This window comes from Pseudopodoces humilis, chromosome 7 (genome assembly GCF_049639895.1).
Source record: "Pseudopodoces humilis isolate 2021_Gansu_Grassland_sample_001 chromosome 7, ASM4963989v1, whole genome shotgun sequence".
Taxonomy (NCBI): domain Eukaryota; kingdom Metazoa; phylum Chordata; class Aves; order Passeriformes; family Paridae; genus Pseudopodoces; species Pseudopodoces humilis.
In genome coordinates, this window is record NC_142206.1 from 43,886,126 (window position 1) to 43,903,669 (window position 17,544).

The following is a 17,544-nucleotide window of genomic DNA, read 5'->3' on the forward strand; positions in this document are numbered from 1 at the left end:
AGTTCTTTTCAGCTGTAAGACTTGTCATTATTGCTTATGTATACACAAGCTTTAGTTACTAGGTTTTTATTTATTTGCCATAGGAGATTTTCAGGATATTGCAGGTTTTCTTATGCTGTTCTCACTGAACATGTGCATTTAATTCTGAAACTTTGATTCCACAAAAGTATTAACAAATTCTTGTAACTATGTATTTACTAATTATGGTATCAATTTATGTCTGTGTAGTGCTGTATAAAAAATGTTAGGTCTGAGATGTATTTCACCTATAGGAAAGTTCATCTTCACTGTCTACAGGACCATAGAATCATAGAATGGGTTGGGTTGGGTTGGGTTGGGAGGCACCAAAAGAGCATCTATTTTCAATCCCTCTGCTCTGGGGCAGAGACACCTTCCTCTAGACCAGGTTGCTCAAAGCCCCATTCAACATCTCCTTGAACACTGCCAGGGATGGGGCAACCACAGCTTCTCCGAGCCACCTCTTCCAGTGCCTCACCACCCCCACAGTAAAGAATTTCTTCCATATATCTAATCTAATCTAATCCTACTCTACTTCAGTTTGAAGCCATTCCTTCTTGTCCTGTCACTACTGGCTCTTGTAAAAAGTTTCTCTCCATCTTTCTTGTAGGCACCTTTCAGGTAGCAGAAGATCACAATTAGGTCACTCCAAAGCCTTATCTTTTGCAATTCTCCCAGCCTTTCCTCACAGTAGAGATGTTACAGCCTTCTGATCAACTCAGTGGGCCTCCTCTGGACTTGCTCCAACAGGTGCTCATCCTTCTTATGCTGGAGTCCCCAGAACTGGATGCAATGCTCTAGGTGGGGTCTCACCAGAAGGGAGAAAGAGGAAGAGTCACTGCCTCCTGGTCCAGCTACTTTTGATGCAGGCCAGGTTTGGCTTTGATGCTGAACTTTGTCTCTCTGAGCTGTGAGTGTACATTGCCAGGTCATGTTCAGCCTCTCATCTGCCAGAGCCCACAAGTCCTTCCCAGCAGGGCTGCTCTGGATCTGTTCATCCCCAGCCTGTTTTGATACTGAGTGTATCTGATTCAGATGAAGCACCTTGCACTTGGTCTTTTTAAACCTCATGAGATTCCCATGGGCCGATATCTCAAGCTTGTCCAGGTACCTCTGAATGGTATCCTGTCCTTCAGGTGTGTCACTACACCACTCAGCTTGGTGTCATCTGAAAATCTGCTGAGGGTGCACTCAATTCCTTAATCTATGTCATTAATGAAAATACTAAATAACAGTGAAAATCCGGACCCCTGAGGGACACCACTTGTCACTGGTAGCCCTTGGGACTCCGAGCTATTAACCACTGTGCTCTGAATGGGACCATCCAGCCAAAATCTTATCCATCTGTCAGTCCACAGGGATCTACAGCTAAAACTATCATGTTACCCAAGGTTCTCTTTATAATCATTGTAGGGATGTTTCAGACTCAACATAGCCACCAGCAGGCTTTTTTTAATGCACACTCTTGAAGTACTAGAGTATTTCATGCTGCAAAAGAGCCAGTTCTTGCTTCTGGGAGCTGCTTGTAAGGGAGTTCTGTTGTACATTTGATAGGATGGTGATAGAGGATGGTTTGGACATCCCTTCCATTCTTCTTGTGCCTCCATCTGTGGTAACTTGGCAGAATTTTGGCAGGAAACCCTAGAGTACTGAGCATAGGAGAGAAAAAATAATTCAGCATTTGGAAGTTCAGCATCAACGCTCATACAAAATACATCCAATGATTACCATTATAGTGGATACAAGCTAATATACCATCTGTATGCAGAAATTTGCTGCTCTACACCATTGCTTATTCATTCAAACAGGGATAATGAGATTGTCTAATGATAATCTTCATGCCACAGAAACATTAATCTGCAGGGCACAAAAAATGTAACAAAACCCAAAGAACACATCCCCTCTCATCACTTAAGGGAGAATGGACGATTTTTCTCAGATATGACAAAATGAGTATTTGCAGTGCTAATACACCTATTAAACATATCACAGAGTCTGTTGACCACCATCTTATAAAGAGAGAAGCTTCATATAGGAAGATGTCAGACTCTATGTTTTATAAAATACTAAATGATCTAATTTGCATGGGCCAACCATAAAACAGGTTTTGACCATATTACTTTACTTAAAAGGATCATAGATGAATTGGTCAATTCTAGAGAGAACTGATCTTCTCAGATGGAATTCACCAGGCCTGGGAATTCTTTATAAATACCTGGAGCAATACAATTTGAAATCTGAAGTGTCTATTTGAGGCTTAAACACATCAATAACCTAAAAGGTCTAATTCTCTTTTTCAGCAGTTAGGAGTCTAAAACATTCAAAAGCCCAATTTTTTTAATCACATTTAATTAAAATTCACAAAGGAAAGACCTAGAAATAAGTTGGCGTAAATAAATATAAATCTTTGTGGGTTTTTATTTGAACACCTTTAAATAATGAGGACTGAGCAAAAAAATTAAAAGACAATTTGATTTGACCCAGCTGATCTTTCATTCAGACCTTGGAAAGATCATTCCCTGAACTATTCTCATCTTTCAGTTGCTAGTCATGACTTCTTTTTCCACTTAAAATAGCAGTTCAGGAAATTCATGAAGATTTTTACAGTTGCTTGGAAATCCAAAAAAAAATCAGTCATGTCAAGCAGCAGGTCTGCCATACGCATTCCAGAACGTGGGAATCCTGAGCAATCCTGTTGACTGTGAGCAGATTAACAGCATGCTGTATGTAGAGAATATAGAATGCCTTGGAAGTAGTGATCAGTGAACCTACACTGCATGGTTGCCATGTGCCTGTACAATATGCCTGGCAGCTGGGGAAGTATCAGGTATATCTTTGTGCACATGTGACTCCCTGCTATATCACATACCTGAAAAATTTGGTGTGTTTTGAAGACTGGTTTTATTGCACAGGCACAGACCAGCTGTGATGCATGTGTACAGTATGTCTGGTGCTTTCAGGCATCACAGACTTGCTGCACATGGGTAACTCTGTACAATCATAGTCCTTAGGAAATCCCAGACAGTCCTCATTCCTCCTCAGAAGCACTGTCTGTAAGGAAGTTGACACTGTCTGTGTTTGGCTCATCTAGAACTGTGCTGACAAAAACATCCATTTCAAATTGGTCATTTGTGACAAGATTTCAGCATCTGGCTGGCACATATCACTGTTTGTCATACATAAGTTACCAAGACAGTGCCATCTTCATAGTTCTGTCTTATCATTTTACTCTTCAATCAAAGGATTTCTGAAAATTAAGGGGAGCTTTTTATTTCATTTTAATTTTGTGCTAAAATAATTTCTGTAACACTGATTTCTTTTAAAGTTTCTTTTATTTTAAGTCAAGAATGATGGCAAAGATGAGGTCACTTATTGTTAATATTAATAACTGTTAATGTCAATAACTGATCTGTCTTGACTGGATATTTGTATATTTTTTTTTCTCAGTAATAAATGAGAAAATAATTCAGAAACTCTACAGCTTTAAGACTATTCACATTAAGAAAGGAAATTTAATTACCTTAGAACCATTTAGGTACAGACCAGTGCTGAAAACAGAGGGGCAATCACTGCCCTGGTCCTGCTGGCCATAGTATTGCTGGTACAAGCCAGGATGCCATTGGCCTTCTTGGCCACCTGTGCACACCTTGGCTCATGTTCAGCTGCTGTCACCAGCACCCCCAGGTCCCTTTCTGCCTGGGCACTGTCCAGCCACTCTGTCCCCAGCCTGTAGTGCTGCAGGAGGTTACTGTGGCCAAAGTGCAGGACATGGCATTTCACATGTTAAACTTCATATTATTGGATTCAGCCCATCTATCCAGTCTGTCTGGGTCCCTCTACAGAGCTGTGAAGAGTTTTATACTTGTATGGGTCTATAACATAAATTAAGAAGTCATTTGGTTAAAGAAATATTTAGAAAAGTAGAATCGGACAACATAATTTTAATTGTTTTTGTGTCATGTAAGCTTTCAAATTTCTTCAATGTGTTGCCCACTTTGTGTTTTAGTTTGATAAGTTCTGTAACACTTTTATCATTGTTAATACTTTTTTTACTCACCTTTCATATTCTTCATCTTCAGTTGGATACATAAGTTTCTTGTCTCCTGTTCTCTTCCTTTCTGTGGAATTTCTGTTTCTGGAAGAGATATTGACCAGCTGAAAAGGAAGAAATTTTCTATAAACAATTCTAACCCCCAAAAGCTGTTTCCAAAGTGTGTTCCCCATCTAGTGCATGAAACTATAGAATGTCCATTTAGCTTTTTAACAGTCAGGGAAAGTAAATGATAAAGTTTGAGGTTTGACAATGGATTTTGGCCTACAGCTTTGGGAATCACTGGCCTGGAAGCTAGCATTTCTGTGGTTCTAGAGAACACAGCACGTATGGAAAGGGTAGTCAGATTAAAAATAGTTCTTTGGGCAGATTTGTGTTAGTCCCCAGGCTGGTCTTGTAATTGAGGACTAAATTAAATTGGATTAGCTTTGAATTTGTCTTGACATGCCATGATGATCAAGCAAAGGCAGTGGAGCATGGGGTGGTCAATCATACTTTAAGTAAAAACAGAATATACACATTTGATATATGTTATATCCATTTCTTAAATGCATTTAATCTCTCGTGGTTACAACCAAGGCAGGAACCAGATAGGTTTTCTTTAAGCTGGACACTGAAAATTATAGCCTGCAGCTTCAGAGCAGCAAGATAGATTCAGCCAAAAATTATTCTTCTTTCTTTTCTTTTTTTTTTTTTCTATATTCAATAGCAAAGCAATTCTCTTTGAGCAATTAAACTGAATATACAATAGAGAAACTGAAATAGAATAATCACTGAATAGTTTGACTAGGAATCGTGCCATGAGAGGAACAGCTATTGTGATATCCTGGGAACTAAATGTGCTGGAAAATTAATTTTTCTTTTCTGCAACATTTCCTTGGGTCTACTGAGTTTATGAGTGCCCTCCTTTCTGTTTGAACTTAATTTAAAATGGAGGTACTCGATATCTCTTATGTGGTGCTTTGTTTTGTATGGTGTCAAAGCTTTGAATGGAAAGAATGTTCTTGCACTCTGTAGTGGAAGTTTTTATAAAATAAATTTGGAACATCTCTAAAAACATCTTTAGTTTTGGAAGTCTGGAGCCTGATGGAAGGCACAGTCTTCATTCAGTTAATTATGAATGGCTCAATATGACATATGTAGACCTGAAGAGTGGAGAACTGTTCTAAGAAAACCAGCTTATATAAGACATTGCATTAATTGCATTCTAAGCAACAATTTTTCAGCATTTTGACCCTGGTTTACCAGTGAGAAGCTGTACACATATTTGATCCCTTAGATAGCTTTTCTTAAGGTAGTTTGTGCATATGTTCAGTATTTGCTGATAATAGCTTTTTGTCTGGTTATTGCTTACCTGCAGGCTGCTCCTGCATTGCACCATCTTGATTGTGCTGGGTGTTTTCTGTGAACTAGGTTTAATTATTACAGTAAGAAATACAAGTTTTTGAAAATAAGTATAAAACTCCTTCAGTGACATTTTAGCCTGAACTGAACTCTTCCTCACCGTTATGACACAGTCAATAGGTGTCAAAGTAGCAATTCCTTAGAATTAACCTTCTTCAAAATATCATTGTATTAACTGTCATTACTAAACTTAAAATGGAATTAACTACTGGCAAGTAGTTTGGAAAACTCAAGACTGGAATGGCATGCAATGAAAAGGAGGTAGCTGTGGTTGTGCTCCCCCACTAAGGTGGAAAATAACAAATCTAAGATGTGATGATGGAGCAGGACGAAACTCTACCTGAAATATATTTCAGTAATTCAGAGATTGCCATTCATTCTTAGCTAGATCACTGTGAAATTTGCATGGAAATATTTAAAACACTTTTTAATGGTTTGTTTACATGTAATTAGTTCCAAGTAGCTTATGTAGATACTTTACTTGAGTTGTTGGTATTTGGTAAAAGTACAGGTATTCAAAATAAAGATCATTAAACAGCACAGGTCCCAGTAGAGAGCCCTGGGAAACAGTACTTGTGACAGGCCATCAGCTAGATATAATTCCATTTACCACCACTCTTTGAGGTCAGCATTTCAGCCAGTTTTTAACCCAGTGAAGAGTGCATCTGTCTAAGCCATGAGCAGCTAGTTTCTCCAGGAGAATTATGTGGGAAGCAGTGTCAAAGGCTTTGCTAATGTTTAGGTAGACAGTATACATAGATTTTCTCCCACACAAAAAGTGTGTCAAACTCCAGTGGCTTCAAAGTTCATATTTACTTAAGTTTTTTTCCTTCAAAATTTGCTGCCCTTTATAAAAAACATGCACATTCTGAATGTACAATTTAGAGTACTTTCTCCTTTTGAAAACTGGATATTTTTCTTTATTATAATAAGATGGTGGAAAAAAATACAGACCAGTGTCTATCAGATCAGCAGTTTCCATAATTTCAGCAATTTATTTTTCAAATTTGTGTTTCATATCAAATCCACAGCTTCATAATGGAGGAAATCAGAAAACATCAAATGTACTGGGTAGGATGGCAGAATTCACTGAACACCTGAAGTACATACCTGCTTGGGAAGCCTGCCTCACTGCCAGCATCTGCTAGAGCAGAATAAAGCAAATCATGCCCCATCCCTGGCAGTGTTCAAGGCCAGGTGGGATGGGGCTTTGAGCAACCTGGTGTGGTGAAAGGTGTTCCTGCCCATAGCAGGGGGATGCTGGAACCAGATGATCTTTAAAGTCTGTTCTAAATCAAACCATTGCATGAGTCTATGATTTTATGATGCTGCTAACAAAAAAAAACAATGTGAATATTGACTGTTGTGAGGAAAGGGTTAAAACTGTGAGATTCACCAAGGATGAGGGAATAATTTTGCACAAAGTGACCTTGCAGGTGAGACTGCTAAAACTGTTGGTGTGTGTAAGCTACATTTTTTATGCTCTGTGTTGTCCATCCTCTGCCTGTTTTGAGAGGTAGAAGTCCTGTGGAGAGATAACACACTTTCACAGACATGCCCAAAGCCTTTTGTTCCAGTGAGGCTGGCAGTGAGCCCCTGGATCCCCCTCCCTTGCTAGGATGAGCTGAGCCAGATGGGAGCTGCGTCTCCGTGTGCCTCTGGCACCTGATGTTAGTGAGGTAATGAAATAAACCCACTCTTTGCATTTCAGCTGTGGTTTGATGGTTGCTCTTGGTTACCTGGATGTGTTAATTCACACTGGTGGACAATATTTTCATTAATAACAATTTTGATATTTAGTGTTCATTGCAGGTGGTCACCTAAGATAGTTCTAAATACTAATATATTGCTGAAACTCCCAGGTACCTTGACAAGGTTTAGCATAAAAAATCCTGGACAAAACAGAAAAATGTAGAAAAACATGAGAAAATTGCTGTTACATTTCAAAATTTTCCTCTACTGCATCTGATTTTGTAAGCTGAATACTGTGAAAGGAAAAGATAAAAAGGTTTGGAGATAATTTTAGCAGCCCAAAGAAAGGATGAAAGTAAATTAATAATTCCTTTCAAATTATTATTTGGGGACCTACCTATACACTTTCACCTTTAGGAGTGTATGGATCAATAAGGCTGTTTATTAATGAAAAAGATTCATTATGATTACCTGATAGCTGCATTCACTCCATGGTACCAAACCTGAATACTGAAATGGCTCTGGTCAAACTCTTTCATCATCTTTAAAACAATTCTTTCAGAGGTGAGAGAGAAGATGTGAATATTTGTTGCAGAGATAACTATTTCATATTTAATTCCTAAAATTATTAGTGGGTATCTTTTATTTTTAATCATTCACAGAACACCAAATATAGAATAAATACTGGAACACAGCCATGCAAAATTATGGTCAGAATAAAGAATAAAAATCCATAATACGAAATTTTAAGCCTTGCTGTCCATCTCTCAAAACATTTTTTATTTGAACTGTGAAATGGACCAAAGACGTGTCCCCTGGAAAATGCCACCACTAGCAGTGCTCCTTGCCTGGTTGATTGGCCTATCTATCACTCCTGCTCATGAATGTCCTAGTTTGTAGGAATAGGAAAGAACTTACTTTACTCTCTATTACCCAAGAGTATTTCAGCCATATGTGCAAGTAGGCAGGTGGGCTGAGATGCTCAATCCCAACCCATTTCTTCTATTTATATGGTTTATTAAACTGCTGAAAGGTTTGGAATCTCTCCTTTCATTATAAAATCCAGTCATCTGCATGAACAATTCACTATAAATTAAATACAGCCTTCAGACCTTGTAACATAATTCCACTTGTTCCCTTAAATAAAGACTTTCTATTTAAAGAGCAAAGACTGGCACAAGGAGCTGCCCATCAAAAGTTGCAATGAATGAATCCTTTAGTTGTGTTTTTCATAAATGATAGACAATGCTGGCACTGTACCGTTAAAATCATAAATATACAAAATTTACAAAGAACAAGAACCTTTCAGAAGAAGCTAGATTATATTCTTAATACATAACATATATCACAACTATTAAGTGAGGGCTCATTAGATCAAGAGCTGAGAAAGGGTTTTGAAATGCTGGGATGCTCTGATGCCAGAAGTGCATCATTACTCTGTATTTGTAATCATTTCTCACTCATTGTCTATCTCACAAGCTCTGCTTGAAGACAGGCCAGTGCAGATATTCTCTATTTTGATTTGCAGCCTTTGGCAGAGAAGTGAAGACAGAAGAGAAGGCAATGAAATTTCATCTCATTGGTTGTGGCAAGAACATGTGGCTAGGGAAGCCTCTGACTGGTGACAGATAAAAAGGGGGCTACTCAGTGAACATAAAAGGGTTAAAAAAAATTACATAAAACAAACAGACACAATGTAAAGATAAGTAATACTATTTTATCACTTGCCATAATATTTCATTTTAATCAGTTAATTCTCTATGCTAAAGTATATGTGAAATTTGTCAAACCCTCTGGGGGCATGATGATCTTCTTTGCAGAACAGATTTCCCACTTAGACTTGATACACATTTTTCTGATGCTGGATAAACCCATTTTAAGGTTAAGAACTAATAAAGGAAAGAATTTGCTATTTGTTACTCCCCACCCCACCCAAGACGAACAGTGTCTGGAACATACATATCTCTTCTTCTCACTTACTTTTTAATATTTCTATACTGTAACTTCTTATATTATTAAACCAGATAATTGTAGTTGCAGTTATTGGGAGATGAAACTAAAAATTTAAGAAACTGGAACATAAAATTGTGCTAAAAGGGAAAATAAAAGAAAGGACTGATCAAGATAATTGCTCAGTATTCTTGTCTTTATTATGCTGATTAATTAAAATAAGGGCAATTTGCTAAGCAGCTTTTGTGATGTTTGTTACACTGTTTTGACCAATGTCCTGTTTTTTCACAATTCAAGTGGGGGCAAAAATAACAGAGTAGTAGCCAAAATATGAAAAAAAAATTAAGCTGGCTCTTCTGCTTTAGAATTTTACTCTTAAGATTCACAATGTCATCACATAATAGGCTTATAAGGGTCTCAAGGACACAACCTCTTCTTTTCTAGGAGGAAAGAATATGTTTGAAACTACTTTTGCCATGCATATACAGCAATTTTGCCTCTACTGCTTTTGAAAATCTCCTGCCAAAAAGAGTCAAAACCAGTCAAAAGTATGAGAAATGAAATAAACTAGACTCTTATCTAGTTCTTCTTAGCGGGATGTGATTTACCTCAGTCACAATTTTTTAATCTACCCAGAAATGTTAGTTAACAAGGATGGATAAATTCCAGCTGATAGGAAAAGATTTATGTAATAAATGAGCTGAGGATACAATGGTGCTGTAAATAATGGACTCTTATTTATATATAATTGACTTGAGCCTCAAAGATCCTGGCTCCCTAATTCATCCAAGATTAATGAGAGACATTAATAACCACTCAGATTACAAAACTCTTGAAAGAGTGACAGAAACAAGATAAAAATATCTTTTCAATTTTTTTTACCAAAAAAAAAATATCCCCAGGTGCAGGTTAGTTGGTCATTTATAAAGCTGATGTATTTGTTTTCAGAATTGCTTTCTGAATTTTTATGAATTGAATCAGGCTGAATTAATTCTCTCATGTTGAAAAAACATTACAAAAAGAAAAAAAATGAATTATTTAATAACAGGAAAAGTCGATCAATTCTTTATTTTTCAATTAATTTTGCAAATAGAAGTTTCTATCTACAAATTACTTCCTCTGCAGTTTTCATTAGTATTTAGAAAACTTTTTTGGGATACAAAAATGTATTTTGCATTTTCCATTAAAAATTGCTAATATTTTTTTTACAATAAAAATTGTCTTAATTTTAGATTTGGATTGGTTTTATCTTTTTCTGGCATGAAGCAGTGAGAACAAATGACAAAGCAGTCTCCTTTCCATGGAACAGGGAATAACTTATCACCTGTTTCAGAAAGCTGAAGAATCATGAAATACTTTGGGGATAAGACAGGTACAAATATTTACATTTGTGTTCACAACTGAGTTTAGTTTATTTAGGCATACAGCTGAGATTTATGACTGAAGTAGCTTACAATGGGAGGTGATTTTGGACAATAGATCACATTTCAATGAAGCAGAAATCAACACAAGGCTTTTGAAATTGGTGGGGTTTTTTTTGTTGTTTTTTTTATTTGTTTGGTTTTTTTGGGGGGGGGTTTTTTGTTTGTTTTTTCATCCTAGTGTTTCATACCTGGAAGGTTTGATGATTAGCATTTCCTTTCAGAACAGATTCCAAATATTTTCTTCTGTTTGTCTTGTTAGTCCTACTGTTCCTTGGTGGACTTTCATGGAATTTCTGTCAGAATTCCTTATAGATGCATAACTTCACAAGGCTACCACTCTAGGTTTTATTGCATTCACCCTTGTTGGTAAACTGATCTGGACACACAGCTCAGATTAACAAAAGGCACACAATGGCACACTGGAACGTAATTTAGGACAGTTGGTCAAGCTTCTTTCTTGCTTTGTCTTTTCATTGGCCTCTGTTAATTGTAGCTAATATGCAATTGGATTAACAATTTTCATTTACTTAAAGCCAGAAATATTCCATCAATGGGTGTTTGTCCCTCATAAATTTAGATTTGCTGATTTGATTATTTTGTGTCAGCATTTCCAATTTCATGGTGTGGTATGTGCCCTTGAGCTATTTGCAAGAGCAGCCTCCCTTTCCCCTAGACTTACAACTCCTCATGATGTCTGATGTGCCACTGACTGCAGGTCAAATTTGCAAAGCCTGAACCTGTACACAATGATTATGCTTGTTGAATTAATCACATCTGCATTAGTTTTTGCTAATGAGTTGCCAAATAAATGCATACATTTTGTGGCCATGTAACTCCTTGATGTTAATGACATTCAACTGTACCTTTGCTTACTGAAATTCAAGCATGACATAAGAACATGTAGGTAACCATACTTCTTTCTTAGTTTTTTAAATGTGACATTATAATATGCATAGAACATGAGTGGTATTTTTATAATCCACTTACAGGCACTATTTAATAATAGTGGTTGAATTAATTTTTTAAAAAGATATATGCTTTAATAGGAAGGAGAAATACTGGAAAGATAAACCTGGATATGGCTTTTCCTGCTCTCCTTTTAATTCTACACTAAGAGAAAACTTATTTATTATTGGTATAACTTTGTAGCAGCCTACAGAAGTCCTGAGGAGTAAGCACTAACTTGCCACATGCTTGCATCTTAGCTTTCACAGCGGTGGTTTTTAATTCCCATTTTTTATGAAATACATGGCTGCTGGAAGGGCACGAGCCCCACATCCTCCTGTGCCTGAACAGACCTCAGAGGTTCACCGATGGGCTGGAAAACTGACACTGGGCATGATGACTTGGACTCAGCACCAGCCAAAGTGAGATTTGAGCCATGTCTGTAGTCTCCATGTTTGTGGGATTTCTGAGTCATTGTATTAGAATTCCAAGTGTAGTTTTACGGATTTATTGGAAATAATGCTGGCATTCCTTACCTACACGATAGGATGTAGTGTTCACACAATTCATTCAAGAGCTGAAGCTATCAGAAAAAAATTACTGAGGATTTTCTTGCTTTGGTTCTTGCTCTATTCTCTGTAAATTTTAACCTGATAGGTACATGCTATAAAATTTATCAAAGACACTGTTGCACACTTTATCCAAAGAGCAGGCAGAGCAAATTTCCTATGCTAAATTTAATCTTACAATGTTGTATGGTAAGTGAAAACAATTGACTGTGCATAAATGTATTAAGCAAATGCACTGTGGTGAACCATTTCTTGCATTTAATCAAGTTTGAGTGAGATCTGGAATTCTCTCACATCTAAATCAGTGAAATACCACTTTTCCCAGACAAACAGAATAAAGATAAGGAAAAAGAAGAAGGTTGAACATTTCATGATCAAAGATACTGACTTGGAAAACATCACATTTTTACCTTGACATACACAAACAGTTCAGTAAAGGTCCACAGAAGATGTCAGTTTCTTTACTGTTTGTTTTCTAGAGCTCCTTTATCTTTATGAAATCTTTTGCCTTGCACTCCCACAAAATTAATTTTCATTATTTTCATGACATCTATTTTCAATTTTTGTTTTAGAAGTAGTATGAACAATGGAACTAAAATTCTGACTTTGTCCTGAGCTCTTGGAGGTGTACCTTCTGCATCTTTATTGGACCCTGAGAGTCTCTATTGTCTGTGTCCTCCCCAGCACTGCAAACCTAATTTGCATTATATTTCAATTCCACTAAAATCCTATTTGGAAGCAAAAAACAGTGGAAGAAAAATATTTAGTGGAGGTTGTTTGTTTTATTTTTCCTAAGACTCTTACTGGAAGACCTGAGATATTGCCAAATCTTCAGCTACAATTGTCCTATACATTTTGTGTGGACAAAAGGGCACTCCATTATAGGACAAGACACTCCATTAGTTCTCCATGACTTTGTTTCTCTGTTTAGAGGTTCTAACAGTCATCATGCAGAAACTGTGTTTTTAACATTCTTTTGTACTAGAATCTGCTATATGAATCTGAAATAGTGTAAGAATAGCACCTGGAGAGACAGGAGAAAGTGAATAAGGGTGTGAATTCTAGTCTACTCTCTGTCAAAGCACCACCCCTAGGAGAGGCTTACCACAGCAGATCTGTATCTCTACTCATTTAAATTATTAAAATAAAGAAGCACGATGAGAAGCTCAAAATGACAAAAAAATTTAGTTACATACATTGAAATATGTATGTAATACAATGTTTTATTAACATTAAACTAGATTGTATGAAAATATTAATTTTTTGTACATTTTGCTTGAATATCAAAGTGAATGAAGCTGAAATACCGAAGACAATTTTAAAAGTCTAGAGCAAATGCATATAACATGGAATGTGGATGGGAATGTGTAAATGAAAAATCATCTTGAGGATATTTTAAATTGTGGGTAAATGTTCTTGATAACATAGTAAGCAGAATATTGGTAGGAGACCGGCACCAGAATAGGAGAGGATGCTTTTCTGCTGTTACTGGTATCAGTAAAAATGTTTATTTCAGTATTATTTCTAGAAGCTGTTTTATATCTCAAAGAAAACTGAAATCTGTTATTGTGCTGTCTATACAATTCTTCTCTTTTCATAATTTATTTGTTCTCCGTTATTCTAACATTTTCCCTCATAGCTATTATTCCTCCTGTGATATTCTCTATCAGGATAAAATTAAAGAATACTTGATTTGGGCAGCACTGGAACTTAAATGTGAGCATTCTTGTAAACTAAAACCCCATACATTTTATTTACTTCAAGTACTGAACATAAATATTCAGCTTTTATATGCTTCAGTTACCTTAAGGATGAAGCAAAAAGATGAAAAAACCAATATCTCACCTCTGTTTATTTTTGTCTATGAGTTAATAGTGAAGTAATAGGGAATAAGATATAGATTTTGAGACAGATGTTTTCAGATCAGCTGGGAAAAGAGAGATGACAGAGGCAAACTCGAATTTGGAAAATAGGGCAATACTTCTGTTTCTGTGTGCCTTCCTGAATATAGATAAATAATTCTTGATGAAAGAGAACTTTCAGAGTATATATCCCATAGCAACTCACTGAAAGGATGTGCAAGTCCTCTTGCTGAGAATTTTCAGCAAAGATTTGACTTCTTTATGACCATTTTTATGCTGTTGCCAAATTGTCAGGAGATATTGACAGCCAGGTTCCACACACATAAACTGGATAGATTCAGTAAAACACAATGTTTTTATTTTCTTTGGGCAATAGAAAGACTGGCAATAACGTCTTTTTCTACACAGATTTTTATTTTTTTTTTTACTGTCCTTTGCAAGTAAGCTTGTATGCTAGGTAACATGTCTGATTAATTTTTAATCTTATACATATATGTAAAAGTGGGTTTATACATGAGAAAATTGGATAGGATGTGGAAATATACCTTCAATTTGTTACATAATTAAACCTTTTTAAAATGGTCTTGTGTTTTCAGATTGAAGTATTTCAGATAGTTTTATAAACTGAAAAAAAAACCAAACATGTAGAGGGAAACTAAAACTGAGTTTAAAAATATTTGCATTTTTTAATTTACAAGGTTGTAAAAAATACATTACAACTATAAGATTCTGACAGAATAGCACCTTCCTTGTGAAAAATGCTTTACATAACCCTTCATTTTATCTTTCACCTTCTGTTATGTCTTAAAAGTTTATACTTTAGTATATGATTTTAGTATACTTTAGTCCAGTAGTTAGGACTTTGATATTAAGTCCAAATAGCTTGAAATCAACCAGATGTCATCATACTAAAAATAAAATTTATATGGAGAATAAATAACATTATTTATTCATTCAAATTAAAATGTAGCATTCCAAAGAGCTTGGACTTGTTATGACCTTGCACCACCTTTCACAGCCTCTGCTTCGCCTGCAAATTAGAGGCATTAAATGCTTTGCTCTCCTGCCTATGCTCAGAGCACAGCCAGACACCTCTGCTGATTCAGTCCAGGGAGGTTATCAAGGTACTGACATCTAGGCCAGGGCTAATATTCTGTGAGCTCAGGTTCCCAAAGTATTTCTATAGAAACCTAAAGGTTTTAATGCACATCATAAGTAAAGAGATCAATATTTTAAATTTCTCTGGGCGTGTTTTGACTTGTTTTTTCTGCTAGAAGATGAGTTTAAAATGATTGTAACTATGAAAAATTTGCTTATGATCCTTTTAGGCTTATGTGAAAAACTCTTTAGCTCTATATTCTTTACACATTTCATGCACAGAGAGTGTATGACTGGCAGGTTATGATGGATTCTAAAATTGTTGACGTACAGAGTCATTTATCCACAAATTCAGATTGTTTGTCTTCTTCACTTCACTGTACTTGCTTCGCTGTACATTGGGTTATAAATCTGAAGAACTTTATCCTATAAGCACAGAAAGCTCATTTCATAAACACAGGGAGAATTTGGAGGAGGTGAATACAGTAGATGAAATGTTAGAGAATCATTTAGAAATATTCTGACCAGACAGAAACATTGAGCTGCAAAATTAAGAAAGATGAAAACTGCAAAGAAGAAAATCATAAATCATAAATCATAAATGTATACTCTGTACTTTAGAGACAGACAGGACTTGTCTCTAAAGTAGATCACTTTTTTTGGTGGAGAAGATGCTAAAATCACATATGCTTGTCACCTCAGTCATCTGACACATTACAGTACTTGTCTATCAAAAGTTTATGTATTTGAGCAACAAGTTTCTAAGGTAAGGAGCAGAAATTCTAAGAAATAACACACTGTAAATCTGCCTCTGTTGGGTCTTATTTTTCTGTGAGATGGCTCTACATAATACTTCATGAAGACATGCAGTGCTCTTGTTCAACTGGAGATGTCAATTCAGTTCTGGAGTTCAACTTGCCTACAGACTGTCTGACTTTACCTTAAATGTGGTATGGTTTTACTATGATGGGCTTTCTAGTCATGTGTTCTGTCATGGCACTGAATTCTTATTTAATTTTCACGCATGTCATTTGCTGTTCACTTGCACTATAGGTAACACAGACCTGATTTGTTTCTACCTGTTCCTTGGAGGTGATTGAACCCATAACATGCAAGTGCTCATGTCATCAAAATTATACAATTAGTATGGACTTAAGGATGGGTTCATCTGAGGTGACTGTATATATTTATGCATTTCTGTGTAAGCCTGTTCCCAAACCATTTACAGATTCAGTGTGTCACAAATTCTTATACTGCAATAATCAGAGCTGGTGTTATCATCCTCTACTAGTGTGTCATGAACCCAAAGTGAGATTTGGTTTTATAAAATGTTAAAACCTTATCTTCTTCTTGTAACAGAACACAGAAATAGACCATTTGAGTATCTGATTACACAGATTACACATAACTTCTGCTCCCTATCTGCAGAGAGAAGTTGAGAAAAAATGAAAGGAACTATGCTTTCAGCAATGATTCAAGTTTCTAGATGACAGCTTTAAAACAAACATTTGGCTAATTGTCTTCAGGAATTTTAATTCATTCTTTGTATCCTGGCCTCTCTACTTCCTCTCATTATTTTGTGACTTTTAATGTCCTTCATGGATACAAAAATGAAATATTTGGAGGAGGGGACAATAAAAGCTACACCATCATTCACATTAGAATATTTCTAGGAAAGCTGTTTGTTTATGAGCTTGTTTTATCCTACTCTGTGCAGTTCAAATTGCTTTTAATTGTTGAATCTTGTGTATCTTAATTAGTAATTGATTTCAGTTTTGTAATATCCTGGCTGATGTGATCATCATGCATACACTAAATAAATTTTACACAGCAGTCTCTCATAGTAGATGGCACTTCCTCTAGATAACATAACATTCTATGCCTTTTGTAGTCATCTATTGAAATGATTTGTAGATGTACTGAGTTCATTTCAGTAATCATTTGCCACAGAATTAAAAGAAATGCAGTTTAACAGGAATGTTCATCATCAAGGACTAAATATGCAGTGGCTGGATTGATACTAAAATACAGAAGCCAGATGCTTTGCTATAAGAAAGAGTACATTTCATTATAGATGATATAGTGGCATGCCTCATTTATGAGGTCTGATTATGCATCTCCACTTGCTAGAAGGTGACTATAGAATAAGCATTGAGGGAGGACTTGATTGCACAAAAGTGCTAGGAGGAATATCAAAATGTCCCCTCTTTATCCAGCACTCAGAAATAGAGTTGAAGAGGATACTTAGGAAATGCCTTTCATCCCCAGAGACTGTCACATTTTGTAGAAACAGAGAGCATTTTTGATCCCCCTGTGAATGCAGAACCCTTTTTCTGGCAACACTGTGTACCAGAATGCTTCACACATGTGAACCACAGGAGGTTGTGAAGGATGGAAGATAATACTGAATATGATAGTAACCCTGGTCACCTGAGCTAACCCTTCAAGCCCCCAGCTATTTCAGCCCTACAGGTGAAGATACTTAATCCTAGTCAGCCAGTGGCTAGAAGTGCTTATAAGACATGAGAGGC